Genomic DNA, 27,519 nt, shown 5'->3' on the forward strand with positions numbered 1-27,519 from the left:
GAGTAATGATCCCACCTCTCGTACAAAATAGTTAGGAGTAAAAATGCGCTACAGCTCCCTTGGACGTTTAAAGAGGAATCATTAATGTAAAGACGCAAGAAAATTAGTGAAATTTCAAAAACAAAACAAATGTCGCCTTGTTGGGACACGGGCTCCCGGAGGGAGGGATGTTTGCAAGGCTGTCAAACCAGGATGGCATTCTGGCGACAGCCACCTGCTCCTTGGGCAAGATCCATGGAGAGTGGGTGAGGAGTGGGATCGGCGTCCCCCCAGCGCTGGCCCAGTGTTGGGCAGACTGAATGCATATGAGAAATATGTGCAGAACGAACGAATGAATGAATGAAGGAGTAGTGTGCAGGGGAGAAGTGAATTTGGCAGGTGAGCCTCTTCCCTCTCCTTGGCACAGTGAACTCCAGTGTGCTGGGGAAGGGACCGGTGTCCCCAAGTGCCCAAGTCTCCAGGTGGCAGACCTGGGACCCCACAGCAGTGGGGACCTGTACCACCCATCCAGGGGCCACCTGGTGCAGTGAGGGTCAGAGAGTTCCTGGACCAGCCCAGGCTCAGAGGGTGTCCGTCCCTACCTGGGAGGTTACACTATCCCACCTGCTGTCCCTGCCAGGGTTCCAGGGACTGAGACCCTGGCCCATCTGGCTGGGGCAGGCAGAGTGCTCGCCATATGCTTGGCGACTGCCTGAGGAGATTGCAGGAAGGTGGCCCTAAGGCTGAGACTCTGCATGAATGAAGGAATGTGTGATAGGAAGTGACAGTGGTGACTCAGGGTGACTCAGCCTGGAGCCTGCCAGGGGCCAGCTGAGCAGCTGTCTGCGGCCAGGGCAGCACTCACCCGCCCAGTGCCCCTTCCCCCAGAGCCACCTCTCTGCCTGGCTTCACGCCTACACAGTTGGAGGAAAGAAGGTACGTGGCAGGTGCCTAGGCTGAGCCTAGGAATGGAGTGGGGAGAGCCTGTGAGCAGCAGGGGAGATGGCTAACACAGGTCAAGCGGCTGAGAAAGCTGAATGGAGAAGAGGCCCCACGGCTCCGGGTCCTCGCTCCGATCGTCGATTCCCCAGGCTGCAGACCAGTTGGTGGCGGGCATGGGCATCGTGCCAGGCAAGCCAAACTTCTGTCCAGGACGACCTGCTAGCTCCACCAAGGTCTCTGCCAGAATCATTTCACATTGCCAACGTTCCATCCTTGAGATGGACTCAGACGCTTATTCCCCTATCTATCAACCCACAAATTCATCTATCCATCTGTCCACCTGACCACCTACCCATCCAAAGTGAAGTCTTCCTTGCGGCCTGGCCATGACCTCAGCATCTGGAAAATACACACTTCATCCTGTGGCCATTCATGTTCCATTCTCCACATCCATCTATCCAGCCAGCCAGCCAGCCATCAATCTATTCATCTGTCCATCCATTTGTTCACCTACCCATCCATCATCCGTCCATCTATCCATCTGTCATCCATCCGTCCATCATCCATCCACCTATCATTTATCCATCCATCCATCCATCCATCCATCCATCATCCATCCATCCATCCATCCATCCATCCATCCATCCATCCATCATCCATCCATCATCCATCCATCATCCATCCATCCATCCATCATCCATCCATCCATCCATCATCCATCCATCCATCCATCATCCATCCAGCCATCCATCATCCATCCATCCATCCATCCATCCATCATCCATCCATCCATCCATCCATCCATCCATCCATCCATCATCCATCCATCATCCATCCATCCATCCATCATCCATCCATCCATCCATCATCCATCCATCCATCCATCATCCATACATCCATCCATTATTCATCTATCCATCCATCCATCCATCCACACTCTCATCCATTCATTCATTCATTCACACATTTACCCACTCACTCATGTACCCTCACTTAGACCGTCCACACAGGTGTCAATCCATTTATTCTTCAACATACCAGTCTGGCCATCCATCCATCCATCCATCCGTCCCTCAATTTTTAATTTAGTGAACCAAGCTTCATGAGCCTTGACAAGGTAGCTGGTTCTGCACTTCCTTTCCCCCCAGTCTTCCATCCCCCACTTCCTCCTCTCCAGCCATGAAACCTTGTCCATTCCAATAGCTTTCATGACTCAGATCATGGCCCATGCCCTTCGGGAGCTCGCAGTCACAAGGGACAGACAGCATCTGGACCCGGAAAACTCTAGACCAGGAAAAACTGCTACCTCCTCTTTCCCCCTCTCACCTTGTCAACTGTGGATCCCTTGGTCGTCTTCTTCCTACTCCTGCTGATCTTCATTCTTCATCTGATTTGGGAGGGAGGAGCTCCCTAGTTCCCCATTCTCCGGCCAGCTGGCTCCAGGAGAGTGGGCTTGAAACCTCTGGGAGAGAAGGCCTGGGGTCCCAGACCCCGGGGCAGCAGTGAGTATGAGCAACGCCTGTGCTTCCTGCCTGTCCCCAGCCTGTCCTGCCCAGTGCTTCTAGGTACAGTCTACGGTCTTGGCTGCAGGTCCTAATTAATTCTGGACCAGCCCAGCACTTTGAGATTGCTGGATAAGAGGGAATTCCAGATGGACAGCTCAGCCTCATAAACCCATAATTGACTGTTTTTATAATCATAATAATACCTTACAGCTTTTGCATTTCAAAGTGCTTCACTTCCATGAGTGGATTTAATGCCAGCAAGCAGTCATGGCTGGGGGTCAGGAGGGCAGTGAAGAGTGACCCTGGACAAGACTGTCCTCCAAGAGCCTCAGCCTCAACTGTGCAGGGAAGGCAACGGCCACCGGGCTGGTGGCACGAGGTCGAAATGAAAGCCTCTGTTGGAGAACCCAGCGCAGTGCCCGCGGTGCCTGACAGGAAGCTGTGGTCAGCCGGGTGAGGGTGGCAGGGCCAACGGGCTGCCCCACCTGCCGTTGAGAAACCGCATCCTCTCAAGTGGTCCAGAAGTGCCACAGACTTGAGGTTCCATGGTGACATCCAGCGCCTTCCCCCTCCATCCACGTCCTACAGGGGACTCCTGAGCGTCAACCACCATCTTTTCTCTGTTAAATTGTCATTCTCTGTTATTAACTGTGAGACACAAACAAGCTCATTGAAACAGTCTCCACAGGTAACAAATGGCCATGGATGAAAGATGGGACCTGCAAACGCAGTCGGGACCAACGTGGCTGAGTGCAGGCGAGGACCCTGCACCATTAGCTGCAACGGAGACCTTGATGGCTGCTCAAGGTCACCTCTGAGCCCTGTTCGTCTGGGTTCCAGAGCCACTAGAGCCTACAGACAGGGAGCTGCTGAGATGTCCCCGGGGAGAGTCCCCGGGATGATGCCTCACCCCAGAGAAAGGGGGCTCAGGCCTGGGTGACAGGAGCAGGGCCGCCTGTGGCCTCTCACTCTATAGTCCTTTCTCTTTGGTTCAAGGTCAGGGGCGAAACTCTGTTTTTACCCTGCCTTCACTCTTCCCAAAATGGCCAAGCTACAGGGTCTTAGATCTCTCTCTGCTCATGGTCTTGGCCATCCCTGTCCACTGGGCCTGGGGGTGTCGCTGCCACCCCCTGGGGTAGCCCACTGCTCTGTCAGGGCTTTCCTTGGCAGGAGGGGTAGCCTTGCCTCCCCTGTCAGGCCCCCCTTCCCAGGCGGTCCCTCCTCAGCTACCTGGCCCACCAAGGCATCCAGAGGCCAGGCCTGACTTTCGACTCAGCTGGGCCCCTGCGTCCTTCCCAACCTCCCTTGTCTTGGGCCTCCACCCCCAGGGCACTCTCCTCCCTGGCTAGCCCAATGGCCCTCCAGTCCTCCAGCTCACCAGCCGTTCCTTGATTCCAAGCCCTTAGGCAGACTGTACCTCTGCCTGGAACCCCTCCCCCACTTTGCTGCCCCTCCATCTCTTCCCCTGGCTGATGTCTCCTCACCCTTCAGCAGTCTGTCCAGGTACCCCCTGGAATCACGTCAAAGACACCGGCATCCCAGGGGCTCCAGGACCAACTAATGAGTGAAGAATAAGTAACACTAGGAGACCCTCCAGGTTCCCCTGTAGACATCTGAGCCGTGGCCTCAAGAGGAGACATGTCGCTGGGTTTAGGAGTTTGTACCTTAATGGACATCATTCTCTCCTTGCTTCTTTATCTTCCTTCATCCTTGGATCCATCCCAGCCTGGAAGGTGAGAACCACAAAGAGGAGTGGGCCCATCAGGTAGGAAGCCGGCTGCCCCACCTGGGCCCTGGCCTCCTGGCTGCCGGGGATGAAACCCAGTCCCCGGAAGGACCAAGTCCTCTGTGGCCAGTCCCAGGCTCCCACCCCTGCCCCAGCCCGCCAGGGAGGGTGAGCCAGGAAGCGGGAGGGAGAGAGATGAACACCTGCCATTTAGATTACAAACGAAGGCCCTCTTCATCACCCCCCACCCCAGCACCCCTGCCGCCCCCTGCCAACCTGCGAACGCCATGAACTGGCCACAGGGCTGGGGGCCTGAAAACCCAGGCAGGACACGGGAACCAGGCAAGTCCTGTTTTTGTGAATGAAACAGCCCAGCTTCCTGCCAGCCTCGCCTGACCACTCTGTAACCTCGAGGGAAGCGCTGACAAAGAGGGGAACTTCAAAATCTAAGAGTGAGTCAGACAGAAGGGAAAAAGAGAGCAATTCTTCTTGGGTTACATGAAAGCCTCAAACTGAGGTTTGCCCCAGAGCTGGAATTGCAGACCTGGCCCCTGCAGGAGGTCCCTGGACTCAAGTAACCTTGTCTTGTCTGCTATATTAGGGGTCCTCTGTCCCCTTATACTCCATTTGGGTAGGAAAGGGGCGCCCTACATTTCCTGTCTGGGGCCCTTGACAGGGGCCAGCTATGGAGGAACACGTCTGGTCCTTCACCCATTCACTGTTCATTCAGCAAATTTGTGTTGAGCACCTACTATGCACCAAGACTTCTGCTGTGAACAAGACACGTAGGATCCTTGCCCTCAAACGGCTGACATTCCTGCAGTGGGGGAACCAGTTAACACACAAGCAAACGGAGTAGAGTTGTGCGTTGCTATTTGTGCTGCAAAGGAGGTAGCAAACTGCTTTTACAGGGAGAACCTTGGAGCAGGTGACATGAAGCTGAGCCCTAACAAAACCCTGCAAAAAGCAGGGGATGTGCATTCCAGGCGGCGGAAGGGGCTGCCCGGGAGGCAGCTCAGGGTGTTCTAGGAACTGCGGGAGGCCCCTGTGACCAGAACAAGGCAGGACAAAGAGGGTGGCTTGCAAAGTTCTGTGGGACTTCTGGATCAGAGCTTGGGCAGGGCGTCTGGCCAAGCAAAAAGCAAGGTCACCGAATGCCCGGGGGTTCCCGTCCTGCAGGCAGTCAGCTTTGTGGGGAATCACAGGCCCCTGTCCCTGGGAGCAGGCAGGAAAGCCCCTCCATCCTGGGGGAGGGAGCAGGATGGGAGAGAGGGGCTGCCCACCCAGCTCCGGAGGTCCTGCCAGAGATACCCCCAAGCTTCTCCTGACCAGGCAGACTCCCCCACTGCCTCGCCCTCTGCCCAGACAAATCGGCTCTGCTGTCCCTTTAAAGGGGCCTGAGTCAGAGTTAAGAATGAAACTGACTCATGGTGGAAGGGGTGGTCCCTGGGCTGGCCAGGTGCCAGGGCAGCAGCAGCAGAGGAAGCGGTGACGGTGACCGCAGCTGCCTGTGTGCTCTGCTGCGAAGGGTAGAAACCACAAAACGCCATTTGAATTCCACTGTGCAGCGTGACTCGTGTAATGAGGTAACCTCTCATAATGGGGGCATTCAGGACCCACGCGGGCCTGCGGGGCTGCGGGCCTGCCCCCCAGGGCCAGCTGATGGTGATGTCATCTTCCGTTAGGAGTCTTCCCCCCCACCCCCCCAGATTAAGGACTTGAAAAAAATGCACCAGGAAACTAAAGTGAGAGCCAGAGCGGAAGTCTTGGTTTATTTATAGTCGATAACTTATGTCCGGCCTGCTCCTCAGGAGGCCCAGCAAGGAGGATAAAGAGCCCAGAAGAGGGGGTGACAAAATGCCCCAAACCCTGGGATAATGTGGCGCCTTAGAGCAAGCCTAAAACTCCACTCTGAGCTCCCTAGCAGCCAAAGCAAGAGGGGAACAGGGTGCGGTAACATGACACCACGGGAAACTGGGACCCATGGAGCCTGGGTTCAGAACGTGGCCCTGCCACAGATGAGCTATGAGACCTTAGGCAGACTCTGCTTCCTCATCTGAAGATGGAGAAAAGAACGCCGAATTGGTTGGGAGGGCCACGCCAGGCACTCGGCACTGTTGTGTGTGTTTTAGAGCCTCTGCTGGTCTAGGGTTTATAGGTAGACAGCACAGTTAGCCCACTTCCTACATCCACCTGCATGGCAGACATCACTATACGCTGCAGCTCAACTTCCCGCAGCCAGATTCTGCCTCACAGTCCCACCCAGTCTCCAGGGGGCCGCCACCAACGTGTCAAAGTCTGCCTGGGGACACACCTGCTTGTCATACAGGCTTGTAACTAGTTGAAGAGGCCTAAGTATCTCAGTCATCGTAGGAATTCCCACCACCTGGCCCATGCCTGTGCATGGTGGGCCCTCAATAAAAATTGTCTAGTAAAGGAGGGAAGGGGAGAAATGGGAAGGAGAAGAAGGGGAAGGAGAAAGGGAGGGGTAGAGGAGAGAACAGGAGGAGCGAGGGGGCGGGGACATGGACCAGGGCAAGTTGTTGGGCTTCTCCGGGTCTCAGTTTCCTCATCTGTTAAATGGGGATTTTTAGTAACTGCCTCATGGAGTGGTCTTGACCATTCAATGAGGCTGGACATGCACACAGGAAGTCCCCAGTGGGTGAGGATGAAGGTGACAGAGACAGGCATCACTGAGAAAGGCCGGACACTTGAGGTGGAGCATGGTGGCCCCGGCCGGGCCAGTCCTCCGAACTCACAGGTCCTAGACCCCCAGGGTCTAAGCGCTCAGCCGGACCCAGAGGCCCCCAGCACAGGGCCCAGTCGGAGTAGAGAGGGGGTCATGGTGGGGGGTTTTTCAGCCCTTCTTCCCTCATCACGGCCAGAACAGTTGGAGTCAGCCCACGGCTGCAGCCTGCCCCACTCCCGGCCTAAGTTCACACAGATCCTCTTGCTGCTGGCCGTGAGGCTCAGCGAGGTGTCAGCCACGTGCTGCGTTCGTGCACGGCCAAGTCATTTCCGTCCCGGGCCCGTTTCCTGTACACCTCCTCACACCACGACCCAATGGCCTTTCCAACCTCCACATGAAAGGCTCATCTCTCTGTGAGCAACATTTGGACCTCGCAGAAGCTATTTCCCAGGCTCCCTGGTTCCCGACTCGATGCGGGGCTCCTGCTGATGTCAGTGGTCTGCCTGACGTGCGTCCGTGTCCCTGCCTCCTGGCCGGAGCCCGCATCACCAGACACCGTCTTCCTCTCTTTTATCCCCTGCACGGGATCCAGCAACAGCCGTCACCCTATGAGACCTGTTCCCCAGAGAAACAAATGTCTCCTGCCAGGCGGCCAGGCTGGGTGGGGAGGAGAGGCCACAGGGACCCAGCTTTGGATCTCTGGTGGATGGAAAGTCCATCAGTCCGCCAAGCAGACAAGAGGGGACAGTTCCTGTCCCCAAGGGGAACAGATAATAATAAGCCCAAACGTCAGCAAGTTGCCTTTATTGCCATGAAGGAGGCAGATTTGGGCTGAATCAGAAGTGTCGGCAGCTGCTCAAGAAGTGTTCAGGAAGGCCCAACTGAAAAGGTGACCTTGAAATAGAATTACAGGAAAGACGGAGCCACGGCAGGAGGGGGACACCATTCCAGGTGGAGGGAACAGCATGTGCGAAGGCCCATGTGGGGGAAGCTCAGGGAGGTGGACGAGCAGGGCCTGGAAAACGGGCTGGGTGGGGACAGTGTGTGAGCAGGACAGACCTCTGGGAACTCATGGTACCAAACATGGTCCTAGGAGCCCAGGGAAGTCATCGGAGGCTGTGAGCGTGGCATGACACAACTTGATTTCCTACCTGAGAAGAACATTCCTGTTTCTAGATGGGTCCTGACTTCCATAACCCACGTGGGAGTGGCTCGGCAGGAGCTCAGACACATCTTTGTTAAGGAAGAAGGACCAGACTGCTTCACCTCCTCCTCCACTGAAGAGGGGGACGGGAGGCTGCTCTGAGCCTGGGTCGCCCAGCCTCCAGGCCCCCTCACACCTTCACCCCACAAACCCAGAACCTGAAAGGTAGAGAATAACCTACCCAAATTCACGGGGACAGTCCCAGCCCAGGTATTCCTCCCACTGTCCCGGGTGCCGCAGTGTCACCTTCTCTGAGAAAGCGGGTGGCCTTGTCCCCTGGGTTTGCCTGCCCGAGTTTACTAGCTGTGGAGGCTCAGTAGGATGCTGGGGTCTTTAGCCCTGGCTCTGGGCACTTTGGGGACCGTTCCACCCTCTGCGTGAGGTAATGACCAGGCAGAAGCCAGCTGGGCGTTTTGGGGGGGAGGGCTGGAGGCTGAATGGCATGTGGTGGTCTAGCCTTGGCATTGCCTTGGGTGGGGGTGCCCAGCAGAAGAGGACCTGGACGCTCAGCAGTGGCCCCGACCCCTCCCAAAAGGTCTGTTGATCACACTTCCAAAATACCTCTGAGTCTCTACCTGCAGCCCCACCTGCCTGGTCTGACCACGTCCAGCTCTTACAGGGCCGGTGACCTCAGCCACACAGCGGGTCCGCCCCCCTCCCCAGCCAGTTCTCCATGCAGCAGCCAAAGGGCTCTCCTTAAAACATAACAAAGTCCCTGCTCAGACCCACCAGGGCCCGGCCACCTCGTTCTGGATGAAACCCAGACTCTGTGCCGCCTGGAGGCCCACGTGGTCACAGGGCTGCTGCCGGCTCTCCCCCGCCCCCCTACCCCAGCCTCACCGGGCTCTGCCAGCTCCTGGGGCACACTCGTTCCCCCCACTTCCAGCCTTTACCCAGGCTTTCACTCCCTGAAACTCCATTGCCCACGTCTTCCCCCAGCGCAGGCCTGCTCTTCCCATGTGCTTTTTCATTGCAGCCCTCCGGTCATCTTCTCCGAGGCCATCTCCATCCACCCAAGCTGAGAAAAGTGCCCTCCTCACTCCCTGGTCTCCTTCCTCCGTAGCGGCCATCTCCACATGTGCACTGACTGTCTTCTCCACAGGGCGGTGGCTGTTCTCCAGGGGTCGCAGCCTGGGGCACATACCCAACCCCTGCTCCGCCAAAACGTATGGCGCCAAGGGTGCCATGCACTCCAGAGTGCTCATGCACTCTGCCTGGGGGACACTGCTGTGGTCCCCAGATCTCTGCAGGGGTTGAAGGGAGGGGCCTGAGCTCCCCAACCTGGGAGAAAGGGCCCCAGGCAATGAACAGAATGTCCAGAAAGCACATGGTGGCTCACTGGCTGGCAGGACCACCTGATACACGTTGCCAGGAGCTGGACAGGGTGTCTCTGACGTAGTGAGCTCCCCAGCCCTACAGGTATGAAAGCGGAGACTCTCCTCGATGTGGGTGTGGGGAGGGGGGCTGACAGCTGGTGGAGGCACCAGATCCAGAAATGACAACATTGGCACGTCCCTCCCTCTGTCTCCCAGGGCAGTGGAGATGGCGGGTGGGGGATAGTCATAGCATCAGGTGAGAAAGACCCCTGGACACTTGCTTTCTAGTCTAGTCCCAGCCCTGGTTCACCGAGTCACTTGCCCTCTCCCACATTTACGTTGCCCATTTGTAAGACAGTGGGTAGGTGGGTGGGGATAACAGAAAGAGAACAGAAGCAAGACCTCAGATGTAAAGTGGGCAGGGCTGCGCTGGTAGGCGGGGCTTTCTTCCCTGTCACCGTTCCTTCTTCCCAAGATAAGGTCAGGGTGGAGCTGCCCTCAAACTAAGACCTGCCCGTGGTGAGTCAGGGCACCCCCTTCAACGATCCTGGAGGCAGCGAACGATTAAACTGGGGTACCATTCATTCATTCATTCACTCCTTTATGTCATCATCCCTTCCTTCCTGGGTAATATTAATAATAGTAGGTATACGAATGCAGAACATTCTTGAGGGCTCTGTATACACCAGGCACCCCACGAGTAAGACATGCAGTAACTCTTGTAACCCTCATGGCGTCCCGACGAAACAAATGGGTGGGAGGAGTGAGGAAAGTGTGCATGACCCAGAGGGAGAGAGACCGGGCCCTGCTCAGGCAGTTCAGTCCGCCAGGACCCAGCAGCACGCCGGCCGGTCATCAGAGATGTGGCTGCAGCCATGAGCCAGCCCCAGACCCCACAGGCCTCACGGGCCTTGTCAGAGCCTTGCATTTTATCCCTAGGGCTGGGGACCCAGCAAGTTACAGGGACAGGACCTTATCTGCCACTTTAGAAGTTTCATCTAGGTGCTGGGTGGAGGGAGTTTGGAGGGAGGGGGGAAGCAGGTTACCACAGCCACGCATGTCCCAGCTGGGAGATGATGGTGGGATAGGAGGTGACCCTGACAGAGCTCAGGGACAGAGACGAGATGAGGGCCGGGGAAAGGGGGGTGTCCAGACAACTCCCGGAAGGACAGAGATGTCATTCAGTGATATGGGGAGGTGGGGTGACACAGGAGGGGCGTCCCTCCTCCTTTGGTTCACGCTGCACTGGAGATGCCTGTGGACAGTTGCCCAGATGTTCAAGGCAAGATCTGAGGCTCCACTGAAGGGGACAGCATCCGACACCAGCCAGCAACTCTGCCCCCGGGAGTCACAGGCGCCCTTGCCAGTGCCCTGCTGGAGCTGCTCACATTGGCACCTGCCTCAGTGCCCCTGCAGCACCCCTACCCCCACTGCCCCAGGGTGGCTTTCATGACCATCAGCACAACCTACTGGCTGCCGAAGTAGGCCCAGCAGTGTCTCAGTATGTCCTAGTGTGTCCCCATTTTAGAGATGGGGAAATTGAGGCCCAGAAAGGCCCATTTGGGGTCATCCAGTGAGACAAGGATGGAGCTGTCATGAGACCTACCGAGTCCTGACTTGCAGCTCCTCTCCCCTTCTGAGGAGCAGATGGAAGGGGATAGGTGCCAGGAGACGCCTCATCCCATCCTTATCTGCTCCGACACTGTCAACATTCCAACAATTCTAGATACTTCTGGCGTCCCTCCACTGACCCAAGACAGTCCCATGTGAGCCTGGGTCTGGTTAACAAAGTTCATTCCCTTAGGCCAGTGTCTGCTTCTGTGAGCACACCCCCACCGCCAACAGCCCAACTGGGCCCTGCTGGGAGGAGGTGGATACTGTAGAAAGTTGTCCCTGCTTGACTCTCTCCTTCTGCTGCCAACACTCAGGGTGCAATCCCATCTCTTAAACCAATGATAGATAATGATGGTGATGGTGATGGAGAGATGGTGGTCATGATGGTGATTGTGATGATGGTGGTGGTGGTGGTGGTGATGATGGTGGTGGTGATGGTGGTGGTGGTGGTGGTGGTGGTGGTGATGGTGGTGATGGTGATGGTGATGGTGGTGGTGGTGGTGGTGGTGATGATTGTAGTGATGACGGTGGTGGTGGTGATGGTGATGGTGATGGTGGTGTTGGTGGTGGTGGTGATGGTGGTGGTGATGGTGGTGGTGGTGGTGGTGATGATGATGGTAATGATGATGGTGATGGTGGTGGTTGTGATGACGGTGATATTGGTTGTGATGGTGATGACAGTGATGGTGGTGGTGGTGGTGGTGATGGTGATGGTGATGGTGATGGTGGTGGTGGTGGTGGTGATGGTGGTGATGGTGATGGTGATGGTGGTGGTGGTGGTGGTGATGGTGGTGATGGTGATGGTGATGGTGGTGGTGGTGGTGGTGGTGATGATTGTAGTGATGACGGTGGTGGTGGTGATGGTGATGGTGATGGTAGTGATGGTGATGGTGGTGGTGATGGTGATGATGATCACAGTATGGATGGAGATGAGAATGAGCATGAGGATGATAACAGTGAGGATAACTTTTATTGAGCATTCCAGTTGCATTCTTACATTGTTTCATTAAATCCTCACTACAACCTCATGAGCTAGGTCTGCTATTATCTCCATTTTACAGGGGAGAAAAATGAGGCACAGAGAGGTGCAGTTACATAACTAGTTAGCAGTAGAGCTGAGAGGTATACCAGTTGGTGGCACCAGAAACTGCTCACTAACCATTATCTGGCCTTGCCTTTGGTTATGTAACAGCCTGTCCTTACAGATTCTTGTCTGACACTCCTTGTCCACCCCCAAAAGTCAGTTCTCTCCCTCATCAATACCAGTCTGGCTTTTCTTCCCCAATAAGATATGAAGAGGAAGCTGAGGTGCCTGGAGAGTGGGGCAAAGAAACGTGGGTGCCCCTCAGGGCACTGCCAAGGAGAAGAGAAGTCACCGTTCCTCTGGGGTGGGCATATGAATGCACCATTGCCTACCACTCCACACCCAACATTTCTGCTCTGATGGCTCAGGCATGGCTGTGATATCCTTTCCCTCATGAGCAACTAGCCAGTGGCAGGGTACAATTGCAACCCAGCCCTCTGTGTTGTTTAAAGCAGGATGTGACCAGTGAAAAAGCATATTTTCATATGACCAGTACATATGAAGCATTTTTCAAAGTCCAAGTGTGGCCAGAGAGGGGTGTGACTGCTGGCTATGCCATGTGCTACCAGTGCCACTGGCTAGTTGTTCATGCGAGAAAGGATGTCAGGGCCATGCCTGAGCCATGGCACTGTGGAGACACGAGTTTTCCAGGCAGACCAGGCAAGAGAAAACATCTCAGGCAGAGGGAACAGCCTACACGAAGGTACAGAGACTGGAACAGACGTGACGTGTCAGGAAACCACAGCTGCTCAGTATGAGAGACGGGCCACTTCCTTCGAGAAGGAGCCCTGGGCCTTGCTTTTAGACAGGACTCATGTCCCAGCTTCTGTTCCTTCCAAGACTTACTCAGATGATTAATGAACTAAATGCACTCTTTTCCTGGCAAGCTTTGCAGACTATGAGCTGGCAGCCAAATGGGGTCCAAGGGAGAGCCCAGAGGGTGAGAGCAGCAGCCGTAAAGCTGGTGATTGTGGGCCCACTAGGTGTAGGTGTAGTCCTCACAGGTGTCTGAAACAATCAGGTGACTCTGGGCAATGCGCAAGGCCAGTGTGAGTTTTTATCTCAGGACATGTCACAAGCTACTCCAGGCCCTTGAGATAAGAAAGTTCAATGGCTTTGTCCAGTTGCTCTCATGAATTTTCCTCAAATACTACTTCAGTTTAGCTTTGAGAGCAAAGTCAGCATGTGCAGAGCACGCATGCCATTGTTTCTGAGTCTGCACTTGTGGCAGACAAGACTAATCGATGGTAGAATCCTCAGCCCAATACTCAGACAACCGATCCTTGGGGATGGTTGCAGTCTGGGTGACTCTTCTCAATAAGATGGATACCCAGCTTTGTTATGAAGCCCACCAGGATTTGATTCTCCTTTCTACCTTCTGGCCACTTTTGTCCAAGACAATGGAAAATTGTAGAAATCAGTACAAAGGGAGAATGAGATAGCTGCCTCTCTCTCTCTCTGTCTCTCTGTCTCTCTCTCTCTCTGTCTCTTTCTCACACACGAAACACACACACATAAACATGCACACGAAAGCGTGTGTGCAAGAACAGAGGCAGAGCGAGGCCATGTGCATCCCATGTCATCTAAAGCAGAGTGAAATGTAAGCCTCAGAGAGGAGGGCACAGGTCAGTCCCGTTTGATGCTCTAGCCCAGTGTCTAGGATAGTACCTGGCATATGGAAGTCACTCAATTAATGTCTGATGAATGAAGGCCCTTCTATGGGTCCACGCGGTTTTTGGACCAATCATCTTGTCCCAGTACTGTGTCTTAGTCCCATCTCAGGGACCTCGTGTGGGCCCTCCTGATTTTCATCTCTCCCATTAAACAGTGGATGAACTAGGGGACTGGAAATGTTTTCCTGGAGTCTTTAAATGACTGTTGAGATAAAGTTCTAGATAAACGCAGAGTGAGTGGTGGGCGATGGAAGAACCAGGTGTTCTGAGGGGTCTCCGGCAACCCCTCCCATCCCTGGCCCTTCCTCGGGGGAATTAATTGGTATCAAGAGAGGATTTTAGGAAACGGCCATGTTTAAAAGGCTCCTGCTTAATGTTCCCTTAAATTAGAATGGGTTTCACTTGACAACGTTTCTGCTGACCCGCAGGGAGAGGGCAGCCCCTGCCCGCGTGAATGCCCACTGACCCAGGAATCCCTGCATCTGAGCTCTGCCCCATTCGTGGACTCACTTAGCAGAGTTCAAAAGAATGCCTTTTTCTGCAGCAACACTGCAGCCAGAGCGCAGAGAGTCACTCCCCTCGGTTCAGGCACCTCTGTGGGAACCTGAATCTGGGACATTCCTCTGGAAAGAAGAATGTGCACGTGGGGGACAGATGGGTCCCTGCCAAGTCAGTCACTCAACAGGCTCAACAGGCAGAGCCTGAGCCCCAGGGAGGACAGACTCGGCCAGGCCTGGGGATAGAGATGTGGGCAGAGCAGGCATGTGCCTGCCTCAGAGTGCTCCTAGGGGGGTGGTCCCGTGACCTGGCCACTAGGCAAAGAGGCACAAGATGGGAAAAGGCAAGGGCTGGGGGAGCCCAGGGGAGGCACCTGATCCCACCCAGGGCAGAGCACATTCTTCCCAGGGAAACTCCTGTCTAAGGTGGGACCTGGAGCTAGTCTGGACAAGCGAGGCACTGCTTCAGTAACAACGCAAACCTCAGTGTCTTCACACAACAGAAATCTGTTCTTTACTCTGTCAGGGTCCAGCGAGGGTCTTCACGGTAGGTCTCCTAGGGCAGTGACAGGGGATCCAGGCTGCCTCCAACCACGTGGTGGGAGCACCCAGCTCTAACTGCCTCAGACCGGAAGTGACCTGAAGAAACTGAGGTCCAAGGTCTCAGGGAGGCTGGGAAAGGGGGAAGTGGCAGAGTGGGACCCACAGAGCAGAAGGCGGAGGAAGAGTTAGCCAGGGAAGTGGGGGATGGGAAGAAGGAGATTCCAGGCAGAGGAAACTACATGTGCAAAGGCCTAGGAGTAGGAGAGTGGCGGAAAAGCACAAGAAGTTCGAGCCCCTTTCAGCCACACCTGAGTTTATGTTAATGAGATGATTTCAGGAAAGACCCTGGACAGCCTCAGGAAGGGGGCCAGTTGCCATGGAGACCAACCAGAGGCTAGAGAGTTGGAACTTTCAGCCCCCACCCCCAATCTCCAAGGAGGTTGACTAAAACACCAGTGGCCAATGACTCACTCAATTGTGCCTATATAAAAAAACCCACCCCCGAGGTCAGGGCGCTTCCCAGTGGGTGAGCATGTGGAGGTGTGGGGAGAGAAGCACACCTGGAGAAGCTCAGGGCCCCAGCCCCACACCTTGCCCTGTGCGGCTTCCAGCTGGCTGTTCCTGACATATCCTTTTATAGTAAACCAGTAATCTAGTAACTAAACTGTTTTCCTGAGTCCTGTGAGCCGTTCCAGCAATTCTCAAACCCCAGGAAGGGGTCGTGGGAACCTCTGATTCACAGCCAGTGGGCAGAAGCACAGGTGACAACCTGAACTTGCAATTGGCGTCTGAAGTGAGGGCAGTCATGTGGGACGGAGCCCTTCACCCGTGGGGTCTGGGCTAACTCCAGGTAGACACCGTCAGAATTGAATTAATTGTAGGACAGCCAGCTGGTATCTGGAAAATCTGAGAATTGCTTGGTGTGGGGGGAAACCCACACGTTTGGTGGCTAAAAGTGCCTTTTTGAGAGTGGTAAGAGTACAGGGATTTTCCTGTCCATTCAATGTTTTTCTCATTCTGACTCACTTAGTTCAAGTCGCAGGGAGGCCCTCTGAGAAGGGACTCTTTCAGATGAGGCCTGAAAGATGAGAAGGAGCCAGCGATGCAGGAAATGGAGCAAAGGCCACTCTAGGCAGAGGGAACAGCAAGTGCAAAGGCCCTGGGGCTGTGAAGCATCCGGGTTGTTGGAGGTACTGGAAGGAACACCATACCCAGAGCCAGGAGGCGGAGCATCCAGGGAAGTGCTGATTGGATGGCAAGTACAGGCAGAGAGAGTACTGAGGTCTCCAGGAAATGGTGATGGCAATCTCTCTTGGATGATGGTGGTGGGATGAAATTGAGAGATATCAAGGAAGGAAGAGGCAAGGGTGTGGGCAGTGTGCCAGGAGGGGCCAACAGTGAGGTTCTGGCCTGAGGCCCTGGGGACAGTGGTGCATTTGCTGAGCGGAGAAGACAAGGGCAGGGGCAGGGGGCGGGGAGGCTGAAACCCAGAGCCCATGCGGAACATGCCGGGTACACAGCACCCACAAGCCATCCAAGTGGGAATGACGGTAGAGGGTCGGATACACAGAGCTTAGGGGAGTGGACTAGCTGACATCTGGGAGAAACACGTTTGAGAAGCTCCCCCACTCTGGAAAGGCGACTTCCCCAGCTCCCCACATCTAAGCGGGGGATGGGAGACAAGGAATAAACAAGCCATCTATAAAAGGTTGGGTGAGGGTCTCCCCAAGTTACAGACAAAGCACCAAGGCTCAGAGAGGAGGAACAGAGCCAGGAAGGCTCACGGGTACTTAGATGTGCCAAGCATGCCCCAGTCTCAGCTTGTGCCATCCACAAGAACCCAAGAATATGGTGGGATAATGATTATCTCCGTTTTACAGATGGAGAAACAGGCACAGGGCAATTCATCGAGGTCTCCACGGTCACCTAAGGAGCTAGTGGCTGACCTGAGGTGTCATCCAGGCCATCTGAGCCCACGGCCCCTGTTCTCACCTCCAGGTGACTTGTCAGCCACCGGACTGAACACAGAGCCGGCTGTCCTGATTCAGACTCCCTCACCCTCTCCTGGAGGAGAGTGGGAATTCCAGAACTTTCAGCCACCAGAGGAGCTATCACCATTTCTCTGAAATGACACCGTGGGTGAAGGAAATGTGGGTCTCATTCCACCTCTGCTATTGTTTCCATGAGCATTTCTGGGCATCTGGCGTCTCAGCTTGGCCCCCGGGTCTTATCGATGGAATTAGCAGGCATGGAACGTGGGACCGCCTGCCTTATCTCCGAGCACAGGTGGCGATTACAGTAGCCCACGCCGCCATGTTGAAACCACAGATGTCACCACACCTGCCCCCTGCTGAGTGGCACAGCGGTCAGGCCGGGGTCAGGCAAATGGGAGTCACCTTTTCTGGCCTTGGGGGTCAGATCAGGAAAAGTCTGCACCCCCGTGCGCCCCACCATTTGAAGTACAGTCATCACATTGGCTCCCAACAGCTGTCCTGTGAGTGTGTCACCATCCCCATTCTATAGATGAGGAAACGGGAGCTCAGGGAGGCCAGCCACCTGCCTGAGGCCACCCAGCCCACAAGTGGCAGAACCAGGACACAAACCCCAACTTTTGGACTCCAGTCATTTCTTCCACAGATGCATTTTGTGTCAGGCCTATTCAGGGCCAAGTTCCAAGCTAGGGGCTGGGAGTACTGATAAATAAGACTTCATGTCTGACCCAGTGATCTCTCTCATGGTCGGGTCAGAAGAACATAAGTAGGAAACTATTCACGGTGGAGTATGACCCAGCCTCAAAGAGGAAGGACGTCCTGACACCTGCCACAATGTGGACAGACCTGATGGATACTGTGATGTGTGAAATGAGCCAGTCACAGAAGGACGGATCTCCTGTGATTCCATTTAGATGAAGAATCTAGAGCCGTCGAGATCACCGCCATAGGAGGAAAGGCGGGTGCCAGGCTCTGGGGGAGGGAGAAATGGGGGGCTGCTATTCAACAGGGATAGAGTTTCAGTTTAGGAGGCGGAAAGCTTCTGGACATGGGTTGCACAACCATGTGAATGTGCTTAACCACGACTGAACGGTACACTGCAAAATGATGAAGATGGTAATTATATGTGATGGGTATTTTATCACAATGAAACATTTTCTAATTAAAAAAAACCCATTTGCTTCATTCATTGGTTCTATAGCAGTGACCGAGAGCCCACAGTGCCACCTTCAGCCTGGGCCAGGTGTGTGTGTGTGTGTGTGTGTGCGCGCATGCACATGTGTGCAAGTGTTCATGTGTACATGTATGTACATGTGTGTGCACATGCTCACATGAGTGTTTGTGCATGCATGTGTGCTTGTGTGTGTTGTGCATGTGTCCATGTATGTGCATGTGTACATGTGCACACGTGTTCACATGAGTGTGTGCGAGCATGTGTGCACATGCACGTGTGTGAGCATGCCTGTGTACTTATGTGGCATGCATGTGTGCATGTGTGCATGTATATGCATGTGTACATGTGCACACGTGTTCACATGAGTGTGTAAGCACGTGTGTATGCATACGCGTGTGAGCATGCCTGTGTACATGTGTGTGCGTGTGTGCCATGTGTGTGCATGCATGTGTGCGTGCATGTGTGTGGACATAAGAGGGATGTAAGAAGGTGCCCCTGCTTGCAGGGTGCTGACATCGCAGGCAGGGAGGCCAGAGGCCTACCCTGCACACATGGTTGCAACAACAACAGCAGTGTCAGGGCCACCTGGGGAGGCCAGGTCCAAAGCAGGAGGCCTTACACACATGTCCATTCGGTTCTCAGACACACTGTACCCATGGAACACAAGTGTACTGGTCCCAGTGAGCGAGGACTCTCCTCCCGCACTCTTGGCTTAGCCAGACTGGTCACCCTGTCTGGTGTGCTTGGGAGAAAGTGCCAACATGGCTTGTGGTTACTGGAATGCCCCATTCATGACAAATGAATCTGGACAAATATTTCACACCGCTCTTGTCACATTCCAATGGGAAAATGACAAGGAATGTGGAATGCTCCCCCCCAGGACGGCTAGTAAAGGACACGGCCCTTCCCTTATCTCCACTGTAAGTTTTGTTTTCCTTTTATCAAAAAGGTGTTATCAGTGCTGCTTAAACAAGAAAGAAATGTGCCACTGGAAACGGAAAGGGGGCATGGCTAATTAAAGAAAAGCAGGCCTGGGAGAATGAAAAACTGCAAAAAGAGATCACTTTTTATCAACCTGGCGTTCAGTCTTCACAGTACCCTTTCGCCTTAAGCACAATCAGACACAGTTAGATAAGGCAGTCTCTGCACGTGACCATTAATTGTGGCACCAATGCTGTCCTTACTGTGGGCTTTTTCTTGTTACAGTGACACAGCAAACAGGTGCTGGTGTGACTCTTCACACTCTGTGAGACATGGATGGACAACTTGGTTACATCGTCCAAGGTCCTGCAGCTAATAAAGGGCGGACCCAAGCCCAGCTTCCGACGCCACGCCCTTCAACCCCCCAGGCAAGGAAGAGCAGGCACGGCTGGCAAGGGTGCTACAAGGGCAGCCACTGAAAGTGTTCACTTTTCACCAGTTTGGTTTTTGCCACCTCACCCAGAATTGACACCCGTCTTGCCGGTGCGCACGTACGACGTCAGGTCTGCAGCAGGGACTGGAGGGAGAAGATAGGTGTGTGGTCACATCAGTGGGTGGACAGAGGACAACTCAGTGGGTTAACAGATGGACTGCTGAAGAGGCGGAAAGATGCACCCGTGTGCTCGGGTGGCTGGTGGATAACCGGATGGGATGGCTAGATGTGTTGGGGTGGACGATGGTGAATATTGGCTAAAAAGGTGGGTAAGTGGATGGGCAGATCCAGAAGTAGGTGGCCGGTGGGATAAATGAGTGAGCAGGGCTGTGCTCAGGGCGCAAGAAACACGTTGGGACGTGTGCCTGACTTTCTGTTTCTGCAGCCAAGAGTCGGGAGAGAGGAGGAGGCTGGCCGAGGAAGGACTGGGTCAGAGGCCTGCCCTCAGAGGACAGGTCATTTCCGAGCCCCTGCCATGTGGCCACAATGTCCTTGGTTCCTGACCTTGAGAATCTGGAATCGGAGAGGTGAGGGGGGCCATAGGGATTGTACTGTTCTCATGGCTGGGGTGTCAGAGAGGAGAGCTTCGTCTGTGGCCACATAGCCAGGACCGATGCTGGGCCTTCAGCCTCCGCCCACCTCTTGGTTCTGACTGTAATCTGGGCTCCAGCAGCTGATACTGGCCCCAAACTCCAGCCTGAGCGGTGCCTCTTTGATCTGTTCTAACTGTCACGACCACGGGCTGTAAGGAGGCCCCAGACTGGTACAGTGGTAACCCAGGGCCACTGCCCCGTTGGGAGGGAACAGTCCCTGTGAGGCAGCTGTGTGGCCATTTCCAGGGTTTCTCTTCTCTGAGACCCAAAGGCCCAGGGAGGGAGCCTCTTTCCCCAGGGGCATGAAGTGACAACTCAATGACCCAGCAATGGCTCCAATCATTCAGCTGGCTCCACCCGCACACCTACTGTGTGCCAGGCACTGTGCTGGGTGCTGTATCCCTGGGAGCCCTGAGCCTGCGTGCAGCATGTGCTTAATCAGTGTCACTCAAGGGAAGGGACAGTCCTGCCCTATCGGAGCTCCGGTCCAGGCACATTTCTCAGAGTGCCTCTGGGAGAGGTGGCCCACGTGTGGCTCTGGCCTGGGCGTCCCTGGTCTTCATTTCACCTGCTCCTTTGGAAGTGGACACTCATGGTAGTTACCCTGACTTCAAGTGAAATCGCTCACCGCCGCTGGCCAGAGAGCAGCGGAAGTAGCAACTGGGAGACAGAACATGTGTTCCTCCAGTGCCTTGACCCCACGTCGTGTGTGCTATCCTATCACCTTCTAGCATATTCTGCAGAGGTCAGGTAAGGGGCCCACTGGGCCACGGTGCAGATGGAACACTGGTCACTACTCGTGTGGACTCTTGCTGTCACGTGGGCACCAGGAACCCCCCGGGCCATCGACCTCTGCATTCCTATCCCAGCCCCTGACAGTGTGACTGGCACGCCGTAGAGGTTCAGCAAAGATTTGCTGAGTGAACACGGGACAAGGCTAAAAAGCACAGACTTTGGAACCAGAGGAGCCTGAGTCCAAATCCTGATTTTTCTTTTTATTGGCTGTGTGACCCAAGGGAAGTCACTTAACCTCTCTGGGTCTCAGGTTCCTACACTGTGAAATGAAGATCACAATGTTAACTTAGTAGGGTCGCTAGAAGGTTTCAGGGAGACGATGCTGCAAAATGCAACACGGGAGTAGGTGCTCCTCAGACCTGCGCCCGCTGGCCCCTCCCCCAGGCAGTGGGGTTCCAGGCTCACCTGTAGGTGGCTCAGGCTCCACCTGCCTTACAGCCCCAGAGCCGCAGGTGACTGCAGTAGCTCCAGGCACCAGCCCTGAGAGCGTGGGAACTTCCTGCCGCCCTGTTTGTCTTGGGCGGTTCGTAGGGGCCGGCCGACACTCTCTGTCAGCTCCAGCAAGCTCCTGCCAGGTCACCCAGAGTGAAAGGGAGGAATTGTTCCTCTGACCTTTGCTTTCCTTGTCAAAGGTGATTTCAGACACCTCCCCTCTTCCCTAAAGGCCAGGCCAGCCATGGTTCCCCACCCAAAGTGGCTGAAGGAGCCACCTGTGCCCTGGGGGAACCTACAGCCCCAGCTGTCCTGTCAGCAGGTGTGAGGCCCCATGCTACTCCATCCCTACCCTTGAGCCAGCAGCCATCCAGGTTTCCTCTCCTGTCTCAGTAATGCTCGCTTCCCTGGTCCTCATTCCCATCTGTGCCCCCCACGACCCAGCACAGGATCCAGCCCAGGAGAGATGCCCCCACCCTCCCACCCACTCAGAGCAAGGCACCCTCTCTTCCTCCCACCTCCACCCCACCCTGCCCTGGGAGGGTGTCTCCAGTGTTGGTCTCTGGTGGTGGGCCACAGGTCTCTACACAATTGGAAATGCTTTCTTCACCAAGTTTTCATCTCTGTGCCTTAGCCTCCTCTATCCTCTGGTCATGGGGCCAGCCCACTACTTACTGCCCACATTCCCTGCTTTGGCATGGCTGGTGGCCCCAGGGTGTGACCTCGGCAGCCATGGAAACTTCAGTAGATCAGCCAGACGCTGGCCACTTCAGGCAGCACCACTGGGGTTAAGGGCAATCTTGGATCACAGAGGCTTCCTTTCCGATTTTCCAGAAGATGTCGATTATTAATGATCATTGTTCTTTCCTTCTGGGGCATGAAATAGCAGGTTCAACTCACAACCGGAAAAGCAGTAGGTCAAGGTTCCCAGAGTATGAAATGTCAGCCTCCAATGGCAATGACATTCACCCAGAGGCACTAAAAATAGATGTATCAGGTCTCTGGAGGCTGGAGAAAGAAGGTGAGCTCAGGGCAGAAACGGCACTCACCGATTACGTCTGTGGCCACATGGCAAGGCAAGGGGTTTACTTTTGTTTTTTTTCTTAAGAGACAAAAAGAAAGTAAACTTGAGAAGGGTCAGCCCAGAAGGACTTTGCTCTTTCAAGTAGGACCTTGCCACATGTAAAATTCAAATGGAAACAAAGCCTGTAGGTGAGATGTGAGACCAAGGGCAAGTCTGGGGTCACGCAGAACTCACCCCCACTTGGTCCAAGGAGGGCGGAGGATTTGTGCTGCTTCCTGGTACGATGGACAGGCCATGGAGGACTGACTGAGGCCAGCACAGTCCAAGAAAATGTTTGTGAGGATGGAAATGTTCTTTACTGCTCTGCCCAACATGGAGTCACTAGGCACGCCTCAATATCAAGCCCTTGAAATGTGGCTTTTGCGATTGAGTGACAGAACTGTTAATTTTCTTTCCTTTTTATTGGTTTAGATTTAAATAGCCATATTTAAATGGTGGCTAGTGGCTATCATATGGCACAGCACGGTTTTAGGCTTTAGGAGAAGGAGAACTGCAATTGATTGGCAATGTCTTCCAGAGACACAGGACGGGGAGGGGAGGTATGAATGCTGTGCTGCTGAGTGACCAGGGGATCTGGTGTGACCAAGGGCATCTGCGGCCTCAGTCATGGATTCCGGTGCCTGCACAGCTTTAGCATTTCGGAGAAAGAATGTCTGTGAAATTTACGGCCACAGCCTCCTGTCCTATAGTATCCTGGTCTTTACTCTAGGTAATGTCCGTTCTCCTAACCGGTTCCCTTCCTTGTGAGATCCCATTTCTGATACATTCTCCACACAGCAGCCAGGAGGTCCTTCCAAAATACCAAGCCAACCACATTCTTCCTTGCTCAAAACGCTGAGTCTAGTCTCCCCACCACGGCACTCCGGACCTTCCCTATTGGCCTCTGGCCTCATCCCCTTCGTTCTTCTCAACCTCCACTCCAGCACCGACCCCACTGACGCTGGCTGCTTCTTTTTCAGCTCCACGACCCAGGAAATCCCAAAGGCAAGAGCCACCTCTTACCGTCTCTTGGCGCTCCCACCCTGCCACCCAAAGCGCGGGGCCTGAAGAGCTCCCACTGGAAACCTCACATGATTCTACAAATTCCCGTGGATATTTTCTTATTGTGCCTCAAAATGATAAGGCAAGTACTATTAGCGCCCTGTGTCACAGATGAGAAAACTGAAGTTCAAAGAAGGGAAGGGTTTGGCCAAGGACAGGAGGGCAAATGGCATCCACTCAGGTCTAACCTGAGATTAGACCTGAGTGGATGGAACTCTTGTTTTCTGCACAGAGCACCACGCTTCTGTGCTGAGAAAGGAAACCTGGTCACAGGACGTCCAGTCCAGTATTTCCTCTTCTACTAATTCAGTACGTTAGGTGAAGAAAGGGATGGATGGATGAATGGATGAGTGGCTAAGTGGATGGATGAATGGAGCAGATCAATGGATAGATAACTAGATGGATGGTAGATGGGTGATGGTAGAGGGATAGATAGATAACTGGATGGGTAGATGGATGGGTCGGTATACAGGTGGGTGGGTGGGTGGATGGATGCATGGACAGATGGATGCACGAGCAGATGGATCCATGCATAAGTAAATAAACGACTGAAAGAGCAACAAAACATGTAACAAGTGAAGTAAAAGGTCTCATGCCTAGGGCAGTGGATGAGATAATGTTCCACCTTTTTCTTAACCATTTCTCAGGTTTATCAAAAATTCAAGTGGTGCAAAAAAAAAATTCTTTGAGGCTTTTGTTCGTAAAGAGATAAAGTAAATGGTAAGTTGTGTGTATATCCAGAAAGCGCTGGGCTGTGCGAGGGCGGGCTCTCCCGTGTCCTCATCCCCTGCCACCCCCACCCCTGCTGGCTCATTGAGCTCCTCCCTAATGCCACTTTCCCATGGGAAGGCTGACAAAACAATAGCAATTTCTTCTGAATGGAACTCTCCCCTGAGCCAAAAAGTAAACATGAACGAGGGAGGGAAGAGCCCGAGTTGGTGTGTGAGTCCTCCTTGATTACATAACCAGGACATACCTGGGAGAGGCACTGATCCAGGGGATTTTAAGAGGCTAAGGGGGGCTGTAGGGGAGGAGGGCAGGGGCACGCCCCGTGCAGGAATGGCTGGGCAGGTAGCTGGCCTTGCTGGGAACCGGAGCCCGGTTTGTCCTGGAGGGAAAGGGGGCAGGAGGAAATTCAAGTGTCAGTCACTGAGGGCATTTGTACACATCGATCGGCCCTGCATGACAGTTTTGCTTAATCTTCACTATAGCACTAGGGATAGGCACAGTCACGATCCCTTTTATAGATAAAAAACAGAAATGAGACACAGAGAGATGCAGTCCTTAAGCAAAGTCACACAGCTGTTGTGGGCGGAGCTGGAAACATGAGCCCAAGTCTGGGGCTGACCAAGCTACACCGCCTCCCCCAGCTTCCTTCTCTCTCCATCCCTCCCATTAAATCATGTATCCATTTACTCTTTTAACTTCCCATGCATCCGACCACTCAACCCCCCCGGTGGTTTTTCCCTGCCCTCCATACTGGACCTGCCCCGGGAGAGGGGCCAGAGAGAGGTAAGACGGCCGCGTAAGACGGCAGCTGCCTGCAGAAGAGCCGGTCTCTGCTGATGAAGTGAGGTCACTACCGGTATCGGTACCAGTATCCATCTGTGATGTGATTTTAAAGCTTTGCGTGTTGGGCCATGTCTGTGTGGGGAGGGCACAGGAGGAGCTTTACAATGGTTTTCTGGCTTTATCTGTGAGGCAGCCCCCAGGTCAGGGTCTCTCCCCTGTGGCAGAAGAAAACAGTGAGGTCCACAGAGACTCTGGAGCCTCGGCCTTGGGACTTGGGGTCAGGGGGGTGCTTCCTAGAGGACTCAGGGTCAGGGGGAGCCTCAGCCCCCCTTGGGGTGAGAGGGGCTTGGGTAGAGCACCCAGGAGTTCCTTGAGAAGAAGTAGGAAGTGTAGGGGCTTTTTGTGGTGGAGGGAGGTGGAGGGAGGATGGAGCCGAGTATAGTCTGGTTGCCCCACCAGACCTGGCAGCTGCCAGCCTCGGAGTTACTGGGGCCAAGGGGCTGGGAGAGCTCCAGGGACACCAGGCAGAGCTGGGCCAGGCTGAGGACAGACAGCCCAGAGCAGGGCCTCAGCCCCCAAGCATGGTTGAATCAGACCAGCCCCTTCTCTGAGTGACTTTGGGGCAGGGAAGGCGGGAGGCAGGGCTTCCCTTGCAGGCAACCAGAGGACAGCTCAGGGCCATGTGTGGGTGGCGAGCATCCAATGGCCCCCAAGTTCTGCCTGCTGTTGGCACCAGTCAGCTGCACTGGATGGACAGATGGCCATCTGCACAGGATGGCAAGTTGCTCACAGACTAAAGGAACAAGCCCTGGGCACAGTCCTACCTGCAACAACCATTTCTCCAGGGTATTAACTTGGATTAAGAAGCTACCAGGTGTAGAAAACTTACATACTTTATCTTTAATTCCCAAAACAATCTCAGTGTTCATATTCTTGTTTCACACAGGAAGAAAGTGAGGCTCAGAGAGGTCAATGACTGACCCAAGACCACACAGGTAATGAGATGATGGAGTTAGAGTTTGAATCCAGGTCTATCTGACCCTAAGTAGTTATTTCTAAAAACTATGCTGCCCCCATGCCTCAGTGTTTTCATCTACTGAGGACAGATAATCATACAATTCAAGAAATGGCATCACTCCACACTCTGTGACCAATGTGGTAGCCTGTGTCATTCTCTGTTCATGGATACATGGCTGGATCAGTGAAGGAACAGGGGGGTGGACAGCTGAACAGAGAGATGGGTAGTTGAATAAATGAGTGTCACACTTATGAATGGGGCAGGAAATGGAGGGATGGATGGATGGATGGATGGGTAGATGGTAGATGGATGGATGGATGGATGGATGGATGGATGGATGGATGGATGGACCTTTGAATGCATGAGTCAGCAGATGGATAAATAAGTAAGCGATAAATGGATCAATGAACCAAATGAAAGGCTGCGTGGAGGACGGGAATGGAGAAGGCTGGATGGAGAAATGGATTGAACATTAGGTGGCTGAGTGGGTGGGTAGGTCCTCCTGACCTAAGTCTAGTTGCACAGGAGACTTGCAAATACCCAACGTCCATCCCAAGCTGAGGTCCAGCTTTGCAGTCTGAGTGCTGTGTGGGGATTTTCAGAGTCACCTTATAGAGCCAGTGTCCCCTCTGTTCTGCTGACAACCCTATGGCAGAAGGAAGGTGAGTGGAGCCGCGGCGTGGGCTTCTCTTTCCTCCTCTCCTCTGTGCCAGGTCTAGGCTCCTAAGTCACAGCCACAAGCCGAGCAGCGTCCCTGCCCTCCGCTGCCCTCCCCGCCCACTGAAGCAGGGCGGCTGCCCGTAAACCAGCAGCCCCTTTTCCTCTCCTCTAAGTAAGCTGGAGGGACAGCCCTGGCCTGACACCGGCTGGACATGTGTCCCTGGAGGGCAGTGTCCATCTCGGGGACTCTGTCACAGGTGGGCAATCAGACAGGACTGAAAACACAGGCAGACACACGCGCAGTTGCTTTATCGCAGCCGATGGAGCCCTGGAGACCCTGACACAGTCCGTGGTGTTCCCGCTTAGAGTCCAGAGCTCTCTGGATCTGCTGCTGGGACCCTCTCCAGGGGTCCTTCCAGCTCAGCAGACTGAGATTCTGGCCATGAAGACCAGGTCACCACACACTACCAGGGAAAGATAGCTGGAAAGAGAGATGACGCTTGGTTTGTCTGGGCTCCTGATCTCCCCTGGCCAAAGGTGTCCCCTTGGACATGTGCTGGGCCAGGCTCATATTCCCATCTCTACCTGGAGCCCATCTGGGAAGCCAGCGTGGGTTAGGAACTTGGTGATTTTTATAGGGCAAGTGTCTGGGTGGTCCCGGACCTGGCAGGCCGGGGTCCTCCGGAAGGAGTGGAGGGAATATGGGAGCCATGATGGGTCCCGTGTGCTCCAGAGTGAGGGGCAGGAGGAAAGGGGGCCAGTGGGAGCAGGAGGCCCCGAGCCAGCCAGCCGAGGGAACCAGGGCCCCTTCAGAGAGAGCCTGCATCCCCTTCGGTCTCTTCATGACCTTGATCGGGTGGATGCCTGGCTGACTTCCTGCCATGATGCAGACATCATCTCAGGGCCACCGTGGGGCCTCAGCCTCTTCCCCTCAGATATCCTAACTGAGGGGCCAGGGACAGGCCTGGGGGGAGAGGGAGGGCCCCGGAGGGAGGGGGGAGGCTCACTGTTCCCAGCACACCCTGCCTGGGCC

At 54.5% G+C, this 27,519-nt stretch overlaps 1 pseudogene; it reads right to left on the reverse strand.

Annotated features, from left to right (window-relative positions):
• Positions 1 to 373: 373 nt before the first annotated feature.
• On the reverse strand, positions 374 to 27,369 carry LOC117030763 (uncharacterized; annotated as a pseudogene).
• Positions 27,370 to 27,519: the final 150 nt, after the last annotated feature.

The sequence above is a fragment of the Rhinolophus ferrumequinum genome, chromosome 11 (assembly GCF_004115265.2).
Source record: "Rhinolophus ferrumequinum isolate MPI-CBG mRhiFer1 chromosome 11, mRhiFer1_v1.p, whole genome shotgun sequence".
Taxonomy (NCBI): Eukaryota; Metazoa; Chordata; class Mammalia; order Chiroptera; family Rhinolophidae; genus Rhinolophus; species Rhinolophus ferrumequinum.